Source organism: Durio zibethinus, chromosome 1, assembly GCF_047325235.1.
Source record: "Durio zibethinus cultivar Kanyao isolate XHJ-2024 chromosome 1, ASM4732523v1, whole genome shotgun sequence".
Classification (NCBI taxonomy): Eukaryota; Viridiplantae; Streptophyta; class Magnoliopsida; order Malvales; family Malvaceae; genus Durio; species Durio zibethinus.
Genome location: NC_143162.1, coordinates 30,762,397 through 30,782,198, shown reverse-complemented (window position 1 = coordinate 30,782,198; position 19,802 = coordinate 30,762,397). Strand labels below are relative to the sequence as shown.

Sequence of the window (19,802 nt, the reverse complement as noted above, 5' to 3'; positions counted from 1 at the left end):
TATTTTAATCTTGCTCTTTAAACAAAGATTACGCACAAATGCTGAAGCGCAATTATCTTTTTGATTTTAAATTATGCCAAAATTATCAGAACTAACAAAATTTAGTAACTGGTATAGGTGGTCTAAACTTTCCTACGTTGTTTATGTCAGTAGTAGGAAAATGTTTTTGATTAGGCATACAGACAGTGTACAACTCATCATCAGAATCAATGTTGCTTTTCCCAAAAACTGTGAAGGAAATGAAGATCCCATCCCATCCCTAGCCTACAAAATCAACACTTACATTCTTACTACATCCGGCAGATAGAGCATTGAAAGGCAAATTGAATACCATGATGGTTTCCATTGGGCCTCTACTACTTGCTAACATCTTGGAATAACTCCTGAGGTATTGATGCAGGGCAGTACTGTACCATAAATTTGTACTGATGCAGGGGAGAAAATGTCACACATCAAACGTTAAAATAACCAACAATAGTTTACAAGTTACAAAATCAGTTGTTTACCCTTTTTATTGTGAAGGTGAACTTTTCAGTTTGGTATAGAAAAAGGTTCAGCTCATGTACCAAATGCATATTTACTGGATCAAAATTCTTGGATTCTTACTTTACTAAGAAATTTGGCCCACTCCGGTAAGCTATAGTAAAAATCTTGCCCCGGATTGGTGGCAAATTAGCACGACCACCATTATGCTGACTGTACTTCTCTCTGATTGCTGGCAAATTAGCACGACCACCATTACGGCAGAGATGATATAGTGCTTCACACACCCCCTAAATCAGAGGGTTGGTATAGTGTGTAAAGCCCCAACATAGAATCCTGTGCAACAAGATGCGAAAAGTAAACAAATATTAGCTAATAGAAGCTATAAAAATGTAGATAAAATTAATAAATATCAGATTAAAAATATATATCAGAATAAGTATTAGAATAAATAAACTTTCTTTGGGACATACCCAACGTTTCTTTGAAGGAGAGTATACATTGGTCAAGAAAGCAGCAGAAGCTGCTATCAGCGCTGGAGAATAATGAAGCGTAGTGTACTCAAGAAGTGATAACTCTGCAATGTGGTTGGCCAAACATTCAAACTGCATGGATTGAACCTACAAAAGGCAGGCATATATTGCCCTCATTGGTTAATGTGGTTTCTGATTCATTAAGTAAATAGAGTTTGACAAAAGCATGATGGCTTGAAGAACTAAAATAATTCCCCTATCATTTAACTAGGGCACAAATAAAAGAAACAACCATATCCACCCTGAAGATTCTTAAGATTCAAGGATCTACTAGTACAAGTTTACATCTAATTATAATGTAAACTAAAGCTGGTTAGTGGAGCAAAAACATAAAAATGAATGTAAAAATTCTAGTCCATGAAAGAGATACCGGATTGATCATTTTAGCAGCATGAACAAATTGCCTGTGCATTTTTCATGAATCATGTCAACAATCTGGCATCTTTTACTAATTGCACATTGTATGAAATAAGTGTGATGTTTTTAATATGTAGAGTTTTAAATTTAAATTTAAGATACGGCTTTTGTGAGATAAAATCATGAGATTTTTAGGTTAAAATGGACAATACCTTACAAGTTGGGTATGAGTCTCCACAAATGATATCAAAGCAGTTATTAATTTGATGAGAATTAAGTGCTACACCGTAAGAGCCAACTCTAAAATCTTATAGGAGCTAAATGTTATATGGTAAGAGTTACCTCTAGAATCCCAACTTATATTGAGACCCTGTGATCTGCGTGTACTTTGTGTTGAGTTTGCCTAATGTTTAATGTGATTTGATAAATCTGTATACTTTGTGTTGGAGACGTTAAGCTTTAACTGTCGTAACCGTTTTGCGTCCGCCCGACGAATTTGGAAACAAAATAAAAAATAATGGAGTCGCCACCAATCTTTTTTGGCTAAGTGCGATTGGCTACCTATTAAAACATATCATTTTAATGAAATCTTAAAATTAATTAAAATTTATTAAAAAGATAATTTTACGGTCTGCGAAACAGTCTGGGTTCGGGAGTCGATTATATATGGGGAAGGATTAGCACCCCCACAACGCCCGTTAAAAACGGTACCAATTAACAACGTGTTATCCTTTGATTTTGATACAAACAGTCTTATTTTCAATATTCGAAAAATAATTTCTTTGATTTTTTATTTATTAAAAAAATTATTCTCGAGAAAAATAAATCAAAACCTTTTTATTGAAATAATTCTTAAAATGTTCCAGTACGTTAGTAACATTAAAAGAACTCTTTCTCACCTAGAGATTTCTTAAAGCATCTCTACTCGGAATACTTTTAGAATCTCATCTTTGGAGGCTCGAATTTATTTTTCGTAAGAAATTATGTCATGCATGCCATGCAAAGTATTTTCATGTTTATGCACACATTTTATTCTCATTCAAAAATTTTATTAATTATTTTATTAATTTTTTTATTTTAATTGAAATTTTGAAGAGAAAAAAGGAATTTAATCATATTGAAGATTTTTTATAAATATTCCAATACGCTGGTAATATTTTACAAAAAAATCTTCTCACCTAGAGATTTCTTAAAGCATCTCTACTCGGAATACTTTTAGAATCCCATCATTGGATTAAATTTCTTTTCTTCCTATTTTTATTACTTATATTTTTTAATTTATTAATCAATTTTTATTTATTATTTTAAAAAAATAAAATCCTTACTGTATTGAAATTTTTTTATAAATACTCCAATACGCTGGTAGTACTTAAAAAAATCTTCTCACCTAGAGATTTCGTAGGCATCACTACTCGAAATACTTTTGAATCTCATCATCGGATAAAAATTTTCTTTTCTCTTATTTTTTATTAGTTTAGTATTATTATTAAATTTATTTTTATATTATTGTTTTTAAAGTTTATTAACATAATCACATTAAAAAAATTTAATCACAATTTCATCATTTAATCTAACAAATATAAATATTTTAATATACATAAATATTAATAAAATAATATATAAAAAATAAGAAAAAATTTCAAAAAAAAAATAATTTTTTGGTTCGACAGAAAATGGCTCCTCTCAACAGAGGTTCAATCGATATTTTTGAAAGTTTAAAAGGCTCCTCTCAGCAGAGGCTCAACAACTTTAAAATCTCATGAAAAAGCTCCTCTCAGTAGAGGCTCAACGACTTTAAAATTCTCTTGGAAAGGCTTCTCTCAGCAGAGGCTCAACAACTTTAAAATTTCATGAAAAGGCTCCTCTCAGCAGAGGCTCAACGACTTTAAAATTCTCTTGAAAAGGCTCCTCTCAACAGAGGCTCAACAACTTTAAAATCTCATGAAAAAGCTCCTCTCAGTAGAGGCTCAACGACTTTAAAATTCTCTTGAAAAGGCTCCTTTCAGCAGAGGCTCAACAACTTTAAAATTTCATGAAAAGGCTCCTCTCAGCAGAGGCTCAACAACTTTAAAATTTCATGAAAAGGCTCCTTTCAGCAGAGGCTCAATGACTTTAAAATTCTCTTGAAAAGGTTCCTCTCAACAGAGGCTCAACAACTTTAAAATCTCATGAAAAGGCTCCTCTCAGCAGAGGCTCAACGACTTTAAAATTCTCTTGAAAAGGCTCCTCTCAGCATAGGCTCAACAACTTTAAAATTCTCTTGAAAAGGCTCCTCTCAGCAGAGGCTCAACAACTTTAAAATTCTCTTAAAAATGCTCCTCTCAGCAGAGGCTTAACAACTTTAAAATTTCATAAAAAGGCTCCTTTCAGCAGAGGCTCAACGACTTTAAAATTCTCTTGAAAAGGTTTCTCTCAACAGAGGCTCAACCACTTTAAAATCTCATGAAAAGGCTCTTCTCAGTAGAGGCTCAACAACTTTAAAATTCTCTTGAAAAGGCTTATCTCAGCAGAGGCTCAACAACTTTAAAATTTCATGAAAAGGCTCCTCTCAGCAGAGGCTCAACGACATTAAAATTCTCTTGAAAAGGTTTATTTCAACAGAGGCTCAACAACTTTTAAAATCTCATGAAAAGGCTCCTCTCAGCAGAGGCTTAACAACTTTAAAATTCTCTTGAAAAGGCTCCTCTCAGCAGAGGCTCAACAACTTTAAAATTTCATGAAAAGTTTCATCTCAGCAGAGGCTCAACAACTTTAAAATTCTCTTGAAAAAGCTCATCTCAGCAGAGGCTCAACAACTTTAAAATCTCCTGAAAAGGCTCCTCTCAGTAGAGGCTCAACGACTTTAAAATTCTCTTGAAAAGGCTCCTCTCAGTAAAGGTTCAACAACTTTAAAATCTCATGAAAAGGTTCCTCTCAATAGAGGCTCAATGACTTTAAAATTCTCTTGAAAAGGCTCCTCTCAGCAGAGGCTCAACAACTTTAAAATCTCATGAAAAAGCTCCTCTCAACAGAGGGTCCACAACTTTAAAATTCATCTTGGAAAAGCTCTTCTCAGCAGAGGCTCAACGACTTTAAAATCTCGTCTGGAAAAGCTCCTCTCAGCAGAGGCTCAACGATTTTAAAATCTTCATCTGTTTTTAAATTTGAGTTTTCATTTTTGAACAAGTAAATTTCTCTATTTTGAATTCCTTTGTTTGATCATTGTCTTTACCAAAATCTTATTTTTTTTCATTAAGAAAAGAAAAATTTCTATCTTTGTCACAACTTCTTATGGATGCATGTACTGAGTGCTCATGATGCAATACATGTAATGCAATCAAAATCATTCATTGTAATAAAAAGGTTCTCGAAATCTCTCACTTTCGACTTCTTTTATCCGAATTCTTATATGACCAATCTGTCTTCAACATCTGACCATAATATTTTTCTTCAAAAGTCTGCAACATCAATGTCTTGTCATGCTTTTCTCATCCTTTTTCATTTGCCTTTGTCAACTTTAAAAGTAATGCTGAGATCTTTCATGTTTGTTTTTCTTTTCATCATTTTAAGTTCAAGACAAATAAAATGCAATCACACATTTCTCTGATGGAAAAAAAATATATATCAAATAAGGATAAAGGAAAGGATAGGCATTATTTTTAAATGAAAGATAATGTATTTCCTATGGCTGATAACAAGTGTATGTCAAAGTGTTTGAGTTGAAATAAATGTGTCAAAAGAATGATCACAAGATAATCATGAACAAAATATTCTCAGATTCTTTCTCTAAAACTAAATCAGATGGCTTCTTTGATTATTCAGAGTTCATCAAACTACACTTGCTCCTGCATTGTGGGATCTTTTCTTGATGATGCTTTTGTTTCACATCTAAGTCACCTTTTCAGGTTTTCAACTTAGATAAGTCATCATTTTTTTCTCTTTTATTTTTTTAAGCAAAATATTTCTTCACAACATCTGAATTTATTGGGGTAGGTAAATCACCTCCGTCCATTTCTACCAAAATCAATGCCCCGTCAGAAAAAACCTTTTTCACCACATACGGGCCTTCCCAATTTGGTGTCCATTTCCCCCGATTATCATGTTGATTTGAAAGGAATCTTTTTAACACTAAGTCTCATTCCCTAAAGCAACGGGGACGAGTTTTCTTGTCATGTGCTCTCATCATCCTCTTTTGATATAATTGACCATGATAAAGTGCTGACAGTCTTTTCTCTTCTATAAGGTTTAACTGCTCGTAGCGATTTTGAACCCATTCTGCTTCCTCTAACTCTACCTCCATCAGGACTCTCAGTGAGGGAATTTTCACTTCGACTGTAGCACAGCTTCCATACCATATACCAAAAAGAACGGTGTGGCTCCAGTAGACGTTCTGACTGATGTTCTATAAGCATACAAGGCAAAAGGCAACTTCTCATGCCAATCTTTGTAAGTTTCAGTCATTTTTTCCAGGATTCTCTTGATATTCTTATTCGTAGCCTCCACTGCCTCATTCATTTTTGGACTATATGGTGTCGAATTACGATGGCGGATCTTGAACTGAGTGCATACTTCATTCATCATTTTGTTATTCAAGTTTTTCGTATTATCAGAAATAATTATCTCCAGAAGCCCATATCTGTATATTATCTCTCTTTTCATGAACTTACATACCACAGATCGGGTCACGCTAGCATATGATGCAGCCTCTACCCATTTGGTGAAGTAATCAATCATCACAAAAATGAATCTATGCCCATTCGAAGCTTTTAGAGTGATGAGACCAATGACATCCATGCCCCACATTGAGAATGGCCAGGGAGGAGCTAGAACGTGTAATGTTGATGGTGGAGCATGAATCTTGTCAGCATAAATCTGACATTTATGACATCTCCTAGCATAATCAATACAGTCACTCTCCATTGTCAACCAATAATAGCCAGCCCTTATAATTTGTCTAGCCATCATATGACCATTTGTATGTGGCCCGCAAACTCCATCATGCACTTCTTAAATAATCTTCTTTGCTTCAGCTGCATTTACACTTTTTAAGAGCACTTGATCTCGACCTCTTTTGTAAAGGATATCTCCGTCAATGAAGAAATTCATAGCCAATCTTCTAATAGTCCTCTTATCATTTTTTGTTGCATGTTCTGGGTACTGCTGGCTTTTAATGTATTGCATGATATTATGATACCATGGCTTTCCATCAATTTCTTTTTCAACACTTGAGCAATGTGCTGGTACATCTTTCACATCCAGCTTGATGGGTTGGATTTCAGTATTTGCATCTATTTTGATCATTGCAGCTAGAGTAGCCAGTGCATCAGCAATTTGGTTTTCCTCTCTAGGTAGATGCTCAAACTGAACTTCTTTAAATTGCTTGACCAACTCAGAGATGTATTTATGGTATCGAATCAACTTAGAGTCTCTTGTTTTCCATTCACCTCGTAACTGATAGATGACTAAAGCTGAATTTTCAAACACATCTAACACTTTGATCTTCTTTTTAATTGCTGCTTGTAGACCCATAACACAGGCCTCATATTCAGCCACATTGTTTGTGCAATTAAAATTTAATCTAGCTGTGATGGGGTAATAATGTCCATCAGGAGATATCAAAATTACCCCAATACCATGACCCAAAGCATTAGCAACTCCATCAAAATACATCCTCCATGATTTTTCAACAGGTTCATTTTCTTTAATGGCCATCACATCCTCATCAGGAAAATCTAATTTCATTGGCTCATAATCTTCAACTGCACGATCAGTAAGAAATTCAGCTATTGCACTCCCTTTAATAGTTTTTTGAGTCACGTAAATGATATCATATTCTGAAAGCATAACTTGCCACCGTGCTATTCTTTCTGTCAATGAGGGCTTTTCGAAGATATACTTAATAGGATCCAGCTTTGTTATGAGCCAAGTAGTGTGATAAAGCATGTATTGTCTAAGCCTTCGAGCTGTCCAGGTTAATGCACAACACATCTTCTCTAATGGTGAATACTTTGACTCATAATCAGTGAACTTCTTGCTCAAGTAGTAAATTACTCGTTCTTTCTTATCAGTTTCATCTCTTTGTCCCAGCACACATCCCATTGAATTTTCATGCACTGTCAAGTACAAAATCAAAGGTTTTTCTGGCATTGGTGGCACCAACACAGGTGGATTTGATAAGTATTCTTTGATCTTATCAAAAGTTTCTTGGCATTCATCATTCCATTCTCCAAGATCATGTTTTCTGAGAAGCTTAAAAATAGGATCACACTTATAAGTGAGTTGAGAGATGAAGCGAGCAATATAATTTAATCTCTCTAAGAAACCTCGCACTTCTTTTGAGGTATGAGGAGGAGATAAGTTTTGGATGGCTTGTATCTTATCTGGATCAACTTCAATTCCTTTTTCACTGATTACAAAGCTCAATAGTTTTCCTAATTTGGCTCCAATGTACATTTGGCAGGATTCAACTTCAATTGAAATCTTCTCAACCTGTCGAACAGTTTTTTGAGATTGACTATATGATCCTCTCTTTCACGAGATTTTACAATCATATCATCTACATACACTTCTATCTCTTTATGCATCATGTCATGAAAAAGAGTCACCATTGCTCTTTGATAAGTAGCACCAGCATTTTTCAACCCAAAAGGTATGACTTTATAATAGAATATTCCCCACATGGTCACAAATATAGTTTTTTCCATATCATCTCGAGTCATCTTGATATGATTATAGCCTGAAAAATCATCCATAAAGGAAAATATGGAGTGCCTAGCAGTATTATCCACTAGAGTATCGATGTGAGGTAAAGAAAAGTTATCCTTAGGGCTTGCTCTATTCAAATCTCGATAATCAACACACATTCTCACTTTTTCATCCTTCTTAGGAACTGGCACTATGTTGGCTACCCATTCAGGATATTTTGCCACTTCTAAAAATCCAGCATCGAAATGTTTCTTCACTTCTTCTTTAATTTTTAGTAGCATCTCTGGTTTCATGCGCCTTAGCTTTTGCTGCATCGGTTTACATCCTGGTTTTAAAGGTAACTTATGCTTTACAATATCAGTGCTGAGCCTGGCATATCCTGGTAAGTCCATGCGAACACATCTACATATTTTCGGAGCAGCTCTTCTAGCTTCTGTCTTTCAGTTAGTAAAAGAGATGTACCAACTTTGACCTCTCTTTTATTCTCACCATCTCTCAAATTTACTGATTCAATAATTTTTTGGTGGGGTTCAATTGGCTTATCTTCATGTTCTATTAATTTTAACAAATCAAGAGGCAGTGTGTAGTTATCTGAATCTTCCTTATTATTAAGTTCATCAACATGAATTAAGTTTTCAAAATCAAATTTGAGATTATTGCCATGATTATCTTCATGTTTATTGTTTGAGACCCTGCAAAAGGGTAAGATGAAGAGAATATTGGCACACAAAAATGGAATGGCAAGAAAATGATGGAAAGAAAAGAATGAAAGGTAAAATGAAGATAAAAACAAAAGAAAAAATGTGGATGCATCTTCTAAGTCTTTTATTAAAATGACAAACATAAACACACCATAAAAGATCTCCTAATACTCGTAAAAAGCAATTAGGGATTTAAAGTTTTCACATTACTTTTTCAAAGTTTTAAAAACAATAGGCAGCTCTGTAACTTTCCAATTATCCAGCTCAAAATTTGAAGGACAAGGGTACATGAACAACTCTTCACTTCGACTCTTCTTTTCTCCATCATCCACCATTTGAATGGCCAGCTCTAAAAATTTTTCCATGAATCCTGCACTTGAGGCTCCCGGTAAATCTGAATAAATGTATCCTCCCGAGTGAAAAGAATCATAGAGGTATGGAATGACTATGGGGTCTGACTCCGACTCATATCCCTTAAGATTAGCTATCCTCTCTTTTCTCATTCACCATTCTTACTCTGTCCCCTCTTGTTGGTTTATATCCTAAGCCAAATCTGTCTCTCTTTTTATATATGGTTGATAGCTTCGTGATTCCTTGCAAGTTCTTCCCAAGTCCAGCTTTAGGTTGCCATCCCATCTTCGTAAGCTGTTTGACTACCATTTTAGTAGTCGTAGATAAGTGTGACGAATATAATTTAGCTCTTTCAGCTATATATGTTGCATTAGCAATCTCGAAGGATCTATAAGAACATTCTAGAGCTTCATCTGTCGATTTCACATAAGGAGTATTTATCGGTTGAGTTACTAATAAATCTTCTTCTCCTGCCACACATGTTAGCTTTCCTTCAACAATAAATTTAATTTTTTGATGTAATGAGGATGGAACAGCACCTGCCATATGGATCCACGGCCTACCCAATAAACAACTGTATGAAGGAGAGATGTTCATAACTTGAAATTTCACATTGAAAATGCATGGGCCAATTTGCAATGGCACTTCTATATCTCCTAGCACCTCTCTTCTGGTTTCATCAAAAGCTCTCACTATCATATGACTAGGTTTCATATAAGATCCATCAACAGGGAATTTTGCCAAAGTAGTCACAGGCATAACATTGATGGATGAACCATTATCAATTAAAACCTTAGCCATTATATGACTTTTACATTTCACAGTAATGTGAAGAGCCTTGGTACTTCCTCTACTTTCAGGAGGAATTTTTTCATCACTGAAAGAGATATAGTTTGAAATCGTCAGATTGTCAGCAAGCTGTTCTACATATTCAACGAAAGCATTGTGAGACACATATGCTTGATTTAGCACTTTCAGCAAAGCATTACAGTGTGATTCTGAATTGAGCAATAATGACAATAGCAAAATTCTAGCTGGCATCTTGTTAAGCTGTTCTACCACGCTATACTCACTATATTTTATTAACTTCAAAAATTCACCTGCTTCACTCTCAGATACTGGCTTCTGACATTTTTTTTCTAGGGTTATGTGAAGACCACTCTGACTTTCATTTTTTTCTCCTACCTTGGCTTTCTCCTTTCTAGCTTTTTCTAGAGCTTCTGGGGTATAACACCTCCCACTTCGAGTTATGCCTCCTACACCCGTTATGTTGGTAGTATCTGGGTTAACTACGACATCATAATCATACTTCCAAGGTACTGCTTTATCATTTTGATATGAAAAAGGGCCAAAAATTTTAATTATCACCACTGGTCGAGAGACGGGCTTTTCTAGCTTTGATGTTGGCTTCTCATCATAATAGATAGTTATCGATCTACGTATAAACTTATTCTTTGAATCAATGGTGGACACTTCAGCTTTCACCAATTCTTTTCTCTCTTGGTAAAACTCTATTCGACCTTCATCCATCAATTTTTGCACCTTCTGACGGAATTGTTGACAATTCTCGATAGAATACCCCAGAACACCTCTGTGATAATTACAACTTTCAGTTGAGTTAATTATTTCAGAGTAATTTTGAGGTTCTATTGGCTTTAACATGTCAGCTTTGACCAATACTTCGAACACTTTAGCCATAGAAATTTTGACCTTTTTTATTCTTTTTTTCACATAGCTTGTTTGCCCATCAATCAAAGCATTTATTGATGGTTTGGTATGATTTGGTAGAGGGTTTCCATTGACATTTGGAGTCCCTTGTTAGCTGGTATCAAAATTTAATACTCCTTCATTGATTAACCCCTGCACTTTATGCTTCAAAGCAGTATAATTCTCAGTGGAATGACCTGGATTCCATAATGATAATCACAACCTGCATTGGGGTTATACCATTTAGGAAACGGAGGTTTTATAGGTTCAATGATAACAGGAGCAAGCAGATGTTTCTCAACAAGTCTGGGATACAAATCTGTGTATGTCATGAGAATGAGATTAAAAGTGATTTTTTTTTGGGTATTTCTCGGGGCTTTTAAACCAATATTAGGACTAGGTTTCCATCCTGGTCTGATAAGTGCAACAGGACGATTGTAGGTGGGTGTTTGAAAGGATGACTGAAAACGAGGTGGATAAGCTGGTTGTGGTAATGACTGGTATAGTTGATATGAATGAGGGATTGATGTAACATGGTTTACAGAAGGGTAATGGGTCTGGTATACTGGTGTAGGATAAGGTGTGAAACCTCTGAATTGTTGCCCCATATAGTTCACTGCTTGAGCCTCATTCTCTTTCTTTTTAGGAGCTCCACCTTTTCTTGCTCCACTTGTCTCTCTCGCATTGAGCTTACCATTTTTTATGGCATTTTCAATGATCTCACCTGATATCACCATATTTGTAAAGTTCTTGGTTGCATTGCCTATCAATCTCTCATAGTACGGTGCTTTCAAGGTGTTCACAAATAAAACAGTTGTTTCTTTCTCAGTGAGAGGAGGTTGAACTTGTGCAGCCATATCTCTCCATCTTTGTGCATACTCCTTAAAGTTTTCAGTTACTTTTTTTTTCATGCTTTGAAGAGACAGACGATCTGGAACCATATCCGTGACATGCCGATATTGTGTAAGAAATGCTTTTGTAAGCTCTTACCAAGAATGAATATGAGTCCTATCTAACTGGACATACCATCTAGCTACAGAACCCATAAGACTATCTTGAAATATATGCATTAACAACTTCTCATCTCGAGCATATGCTACCATCTTTCGACAATACATGGTGATGTGGGTCATTGGGCATTTTGTGTCATCATATTTTTTAAATTCAGGGACCTTGAATTTAGGTAGAATTACCACATTTGGAACTAAACAAAGGTCAGTCACATCTGTGGAGCCATAAAAGTTCATTCCCTCTACAGCCCTAAGCCTTTCTTCCAATAACTTCATCTTCTCCAGGGCACTGGTATCTTCTACCTTTTCAGATGTCTGCATCCCTAACTTTTCTCTTTCCTTAGGATCATCTAAATCAGGAACTAAGATTAGCTCAGGTGGTTTTTTCATCATAATGGGATTAACAAAATTTTGAAATTATCCTGGAACAGGTATGGATGTCATTCCTGGATAAGGATTAGGATATCCACTAGGAGCAAGAATTGGTACTCTAGTTCCTTGTGAAGGTTGGTTCAGTCGTGGCTCAAACCCTGGAGGATAGACAGGATCTACTATATCTGGCGATTGTTCTTGAAAGCTAGGATTTTTTTCCACCGCTTTTTCTTTGTCAAGTTTCCTGAGCATATCCATTATTGTGCTAAGATCCCCTCTTAGTTCTTCTTGAGCTTTCTCAATTCTCTCAAATCGACTGGTCTGTTCTTGCTCCATGATTCTTGTCTGTATCCTGGTATTGTATGAATGACGAGTTGGTTGGGCTGAAATTTTTTATGGACGAGCTATTCTTGAACCTTTATTACCATAAAGTTTTTATTTTGAAAAAGAAAGAAAAAAAATTAGAATGCTATGTGTTAAAAATTTTATTTTATGAAAAATGATGTATATGATGCATGAATGCAAGTGAGATATTTGCTCTTGGATGAATTTCAACATTATAAATTTTATTGATCCATACAACTTTTATTACATAGGATTTATCATCCTAGAGTTATCTCCATAAAAGCATTTGACTTGTTCGTAATGGTCCTTCGCCTCATCTAGAAAGTTCACTAGACGCTGTCCATATTCTCCTATAGGATTGACTTCTCTTCTTAATGCTTCTACCTTTTCAACCATCTCCAATGCTTTCTTCATTGCCTTGTTAACTTGATTAGTCAAGTGTTCTATGTATTGTTGCCTCCCTAAACTTTCTGTCTTCCATATCATATAAGCATATCTTTCTAAATCACATGTGAAGATCCAATCTTTTTCCCTTCTATGCCACTCATCTATCATTGCTGAAATATGACTTTTGTGGTTTTGCATTTGTAGCTCTAACCCTTGGATCACCTGGTGAAGCGATTCTTTTTCATTTAATACTTCGAAGTGCTTTTTTCTCTCTTCTACGAGCATGACTTTTAATCTTTTCTTTTCATTTTGGCATTCCACCAATCTTGCTGAGGTTATAGAGTATAATTCCTTCCAATTCTGACATTCTTGAAAAATTCTGGTGGTCTCCTCTTGCTTTTCTTGAGCTTTGCCCTTCCATTGGTTTATTCCCTCTTGAAGCTCATCCATTTCATGTTGTCAGCCAAGGTAAGACTTGGTAATTTTTTCAGTTTTGAATTGAACTCGTAACCTCTTATTTTTTTGGTGTAGATCTTTCAAGTCACTATTAGCCAAATCTCGCTCTTTTATGACTTTTTCTAATTTGCTCCTTTGTACCTCCACTTTATATTTTAATTGCCCTACTTTCTCGCGAAGTCTCAAATTTTCTCTTCTTATTTCTTCTTTTTCAGCTTCTAATTCTTTCTTGATAAGCTCAACTTCTGATAATTGCACCTCTTCTGAAAGATTAACCAATTGATATGAGCTATCATCAGGAGGGAATATTATGTCTCTGGGCCGCATTGCTTTCCAAATTTGGTAGTCAAAAGTGACTTTGTCGATGAGAGGCCCTAACCTCATTCTTTGTGTTCTCTTCCATGCTTGGATCAACTGTTCTGAGGTTCTTGATGGATTTGATTTCCCATAAATGAATTCTACTCGGACCAGGCTATGAGTAGCAGGAACAAACTGTTTTGCACCAAATTGCCTAAGTGCCATCAATGGAGCGTAACTTACAACGCCCCATAGCCCTAATAATGGAATCCATGGCTTATTTCCTCCACGATACAACAAGGGCACACAAGGCATCCAAGGCGCCATCTATTCGATTTCATCCCCAGTAATCTTTCGCAAGAAAAAGACCCATTCTTCCTTAGTCTTTAATGTCGGCCATTGACTTTTGTAAAATTCTTCGAGTGGTACCTTATTTTGAAGATATGGTTTTGAAAATGCACTCTTCCCACATTTGAAATGACTTCTGACCCATACGTATAATAGAGATGCACATCCTATAAATCGTCATTTCCCATTTCATCGACAGAAATTCAATGACCTGATGGTTTCGGCTAGGATTGTTGGAGCGGGATTAATTGCTTGGGTTTTAATTTGCTCGAAAAAGTCTACCACAGTTATCTCAATGTAACCTAAAGTCTTCAGAAAGATTACCATGCCATATAATGCTAGAGCAAACACATCCATACCTTGATCATTATCCAAATGCTCCTGAATGAAATTTCGAAGAAAGTCCCAACGAATGTCGAGATGTTCACCTTTAGACTTCACAAAGGAATCAATGGTTTCTACTTTAACCTCCATAAGCTTGGCTAACTTTTTACGATAACCTAATTTTGGCTTTCGGGTAAATACTTTATCTGGACATTGTAGTTCTATCCCGAGCAAAATCGAATACTCTTCGATGGTTGGCACCAAATCTTCCTGATTAAAAGTGAAGCATCTATAAGATGGATCCTAAAATTGTATAGCTGCTTTGACCAACAGTTCATCAACCACTACTGAAATGAGGGATGCAATCTGCCCATACTTTTTACAAAAGCTTTCTTTTCTTTCTTCACTTAACTGGTCCCAGACAGCAGCTAACTCTTTTAAATCATTCTGTGTAAGATCTAAATGCACCTTCTCGGGTAACTTAGACACATAACTGGTAGGCAAACAATCTCCGTTCTTTTGTTGAGCCTCTTTCGACCAAACATGTACTTCATTATACGACTCACATGACACACTGACTGAGGATGAGCAAATCTGTAGTTCTATGGGATCCATGAAAACTTCTTAGGAGAAATGTCCTAGAGCAAATATCTCGATGCAAAACTGTATGATATGATTAATGCAAAAGAAAAAAGAAAAAAATTGAGTTAGTGTGAGGATGGTTTTAAAAAGACATTTTTTTAGTTTTTTTGTTTTGAGATTTTTTTTTGTTTTGTTTTGTTTTGTTTTATATTATACACAACTTTTATTTTTAGGTATTTTATTACAAGAGGATGGACAAAGCTCTTCATAAGGCTGGTTTTCTAGGCTTATTATATGCTGGGTTTGGATTAACAGGGTCTAAAGGTTCCCAAATTGTTCCTCACTGTCGTTCATGTTGGACTAGTAAGGCACCCCGATCCTCACCCATTACAGGCTACGAACGGAAAGGTTTCAATTCGAGTGGAAGTATTTCGCTTGCCATTGCGGAGGTTATCACCTCACGAGAGCATAGGTACTTTACTTTCTCCTATAAAGGACGGAGCCCGGGTATAGAGCTCATGTATGAGATGCATTGTGCAATTGTGTGCAAATATATCCTAATTTATTAACAGTAATATATACAAAAAAAATAAAACATAAGAGGCATAGTAAAAGAAATGTGTGTAAGTTTTTTTTTTTTTACTAAAAATGAAGAATAAAAAATTAAGAAATTGATTGAGACTGCTTAAATCAAAATTTGAGGATAACAAATAGTTAATTTTGGCCTGACTCTCGAAAACAAAAGGCATCCCCAACGGAGTCGTCAAGCTGTCGTAACGGTTTTGCATCCGCCCGACGAATTTGGAAACAAAATAAAAAATAATGGAGTCGCCACCAATCTTTTTTGGCTAGGTGCGATTGGCCACCTATTAAAACATATCCTTTAATGAAATCTTAAAATTAATTAAAATTTATTAAAAAGATAATTTTACGGTCTGCGAAACAGTTTGGGTTCGGGAGTCGATTACGTATGGGGAAGGATTAGCATCCCCACAACGCCCGTTAAAAACGGTACCAATTAACAATTTGTTATCCTTTGATTTTGATATAAACAGTCTTATTTTCAATATTCGAAAAATAATTTCTTTGATTTTTTATTTATTAAAAAAATTATTCTCGAGAAAAATAAATCAAAACCTTTTTATTGAAATAATTCTTAAAATGTTCCAGTACGTTGGTAACATTAAAAGAACTCTTTCTCACCTAGAGATTTCTTAAAGCATCTCTACTCGGAATACTTTTAGAATCTCATCTTTGAAGGCTCGAATTTATTTTTCGTAAGAAAATGTCATGTTAAAAAAAATTATTCTCGAGAAAAATAAATTAAAACCTTTTTATTGAAATAATTCTTAAAATGTTCCAGTACGTTGGTAACATTAAAAGAACTCTTTCTCACCTAGAGATTTCTTAAAGCATCTCTACTTGGAATACTTTTAGAATCTCATCTTTGGAGGCTCGAATTTATTTTTCGTAAGAAATTATGTCATGCATGCCATGCAAAATATTTTCATGTTTATGCACACATTTTATTCTCATTCAAAAATTTTATTAATTATTTTATTTTAATTGAAATTTTGAAGAGAAAAAAAGAATTTAATCATATTGAAGATTTTTTATAAATATTCCAATACGCTGGTAATATTTTACAAAAAAATCTTCTCACCTAGAGATTTCTTAAAGCATCTCTACTCAGAATACTTTTAGAATCCAATCATTGGATTAAATTTCTTTTCTTCCTATTTTATTACTTATATTTTTTAATTTATTAATCAATTTTTATTTATTATTTTAAAAAAAGAAAATCCTTACTGTATTGAAAATTTTTTATAAATACTCCAATACGCTGGTAGTACTTAAAAAAATCTTCTCACCTAGAGATTTCGTAGGCATCACTACTCAGAATACCTTTGAATCTCATCATCGGATAAAAATTTCCTTTTCTCTTATTTTTTATTAGTTTAGTATTATTATTAAATTTATTTTTATATTATTATTTTTAAAGTTTATTAACATAATCACATAAAAAAATTTTAATCACAATTTCATCATTTAATCTAACAAATATAAATATTTTAATATACATAAATATTAATAAAATAATATATAAAAAATAAGAAAAAATTTCAAAAAAAAATAATTTTTTTACCTGAACCGGACCGATCAACGGTCCGGTCAACGCGCGGTTCGGTTCGACAGTTCGGTCTGGTGGTTCGGCTCGGTCTGGACGGTTCAATACCGGTTCGGTTCAGTCTGGGCGATTCGGTTCCGATCCAGTCAGACCGGTCTGAGCTGATGAAAGAAGCGGGTCGTGGGTCGGGTGCGCGGATCCCGGATCGGGTCGTGGGTTGAAGCGTGGATCCTGTGCTCAAAACGGCATCGTTTTGGGCCTTTAATGAAACGACGTCATTTTGGTTCTGAGCGTTTATATAAAAGGTTCAAAAAAATTTTTTTCACTCATTCTTTCCTTCCTCCGAAAAAAAAAAACTTTTCTTCCTTTTTTTTTTTTCCGGCCACCTAGGTCCAGTGGCCGTCCGTCGTGATGGCCACCGTGGTCCTCGCCGGGGGCGAACTCCGGCCACCGTCAGCGGTGTCAAAAAATTCCAAAAAAATTCTCACGAACTCTTCTCGACCTCTTGAGTACAGATCTAACCTCTTTTTCACCAAAAAAAAATCCTCACTTCCCTAGATCTGCTCTCAAAGTTTCGGTAAAAAAAAAAGACTTTTTTTTGTGTTTTTTGGTTTGTTTTTGTTGAGTGTCTTTGTAGGTGTAATTTGGTGCTGGGTTCCCTGTTCCAGGGGACTGCTTTTGCTTTTTTTTTTTTGTTTCTGCAAAAATTTTTTCGACAGAATCTCTCTTTTTTTTTTTGTTGCTTCTTGCTTCTCCTTCTCTTTTGGTCTGGTTTACAAGCTCTATTTATAGAGCTTGTTGGGATTCAAATTTCAGATTTTTTGAGATTCGAATCCCATTTTTCAACTGAAAAATCACACCTACCGTCCGTGATTGGTGGCTTGTCGGTCGTTGGCAGCTATCGGTGGTGCTTTTGACTTCAGGGATTGTGTACTAGATTTGAACCAGATAAGGATGAAGAAAAAAGAAAAAGAAAGGAAATAAAGACAAACGCAGAAATGGAGAAAAAAATAATAATAATAAAATTTAAATAATAAAAAATAAAAATTTTAAAAAAAATGGTGTTTACATTAACAAAAAGAATTTGTGACGTTCCAATCTCATATTAAGATAATCTGAAATTTCACTATGATATATATATATATAAATCTAAATTAAATCTATGAGATATCTTTTATAAAATAAAATCATAAGACTTTTAGATTAAAACAAAAATTTTCTTTTATATTGAGAACGAATCTCCACAGAGAATGAAGCATTACCTCAGAAAAAAATTAGCTGTTGGGACTGTCATTTCAAACTTCAAGAAATTGATCAGCACAGCAGATTCCATTTACAAATTTTGTGGCAGTCAAAGCAGGGGAAAATATGTTTACGTAGGTTGTGGTGAATAAAGAAAATTGGAAATGATTCTTTTATGGTGAGCCATAGCTATAAAAGAATGGTAGCGGATCCTTATGTGTATGTCAAAAAATTCTCTAATGGTAACTTCATTATTCTTTTATTATATGTTGATGATATGTTGATTGTGGGACAAAATATTGGTATAGTTTGCAGGTTGAAAAAATAATTATCTAAGTCTTTTGACATGGAGGATTTAAGTTTAGCAAAGCATATTCTCAGTATGAACATTATCCGAGATATAAGAGCTGTGGTTGTTACAAAAAAATATGTTGAATGTGTGCTTAATAGATTCAACATGCAATATATTAAATCAGTTAGCAGTTTACTTACCAACCATTTTTATCTAAGTAAGAAATCTTGTTCGGTATTTAAGGAAGAGCAGTTAGCTATGTCTAGTATTCTTTATTCTTCTGCAATAAGTTATTTAATGTACCTTATGATTTGTCTACAGCCTGACATTGCTTATGCAATTGGTATAGTGAGCAAATATTTTTTTAATCTGAGAAAGGTTCATTGGGAAACAGTGAAACAGTGAAATAAATTTTAGATATTTGAGGGATACCTTAAAAATGTGTTTAAGTTATGAAGTTTCACAATTAGTTATAGAAGGGTTTATTGATACTGATAGGGCAGGTGATCTTGACGGTAGAAAATCTATTTCTGGGTATTTTTTCACTTTTACAAGAGAAGCTCTGTCTTGGCAGTTTAAGTTACAAAAGTGTGTTACTTTATCAACTACAGAGGCTAAGTATATTGCAGTAATCAAAGTAGGTAAAGAAATATTTTAGATGAAATATTTTCTTTTTAAATTAGAGTTGAATAAAAAAATTATGTGATATTTTGTGATGGTTAGAGTACTTTAGATTTGAGTAAAAATGTCATGTACCATGCTAGAACAAAAGCATATTAATATTAGATATCATTGGTTACGTTCAGTTATTAAGGAATAGTAGATGCTGTTGAAGAAAGTCTATACTGATGAGAATGTAGCAGATATGTTGACTAAGATACTTCTCAGGGAGAAGCTTGAGTTCTGTAGTAACTTGACCGGAATAAGTTCTTTAGCCAAGGTAAGTTTCAAATGAAACTGCTATGATTATGAATCTCTTCCTAATGGGGTTAGAAGGGGAGATTGTTAGGATATGTAAGGTCCAACCCCATGTAATTGATTTTGGACCAATCAAAAGTCATGGGCTTTGGTCTTTCTTTTTATATAAAACCCTAACTACTTAATAAAAAGAGGTGGAGTTGTTTTAAGGTGGTGTTACAAACCAAGAAAAGAAAAAAGGAAAGCCAGAAAAATAGAAAGAAAAGGAAGAAGGGAGAGTTGGTT

At 34.6% G+C, this 19,802-nt stretch overlaps 1 pseudogene; it reads right to left on the bottom strand.

Annotated features, from left to right (window-relative positions):
* Window positions 1-91: 91 nt before the first annotated feature.
* LOC111310764 (cyclin-A1-1-like) lies at window positions 92-18,528 on the bottom strand (annotated as a pseudogene).
* Between the last annotated feature and the right edge of the window lie 1,274 nt (window positions 18,529-19,802).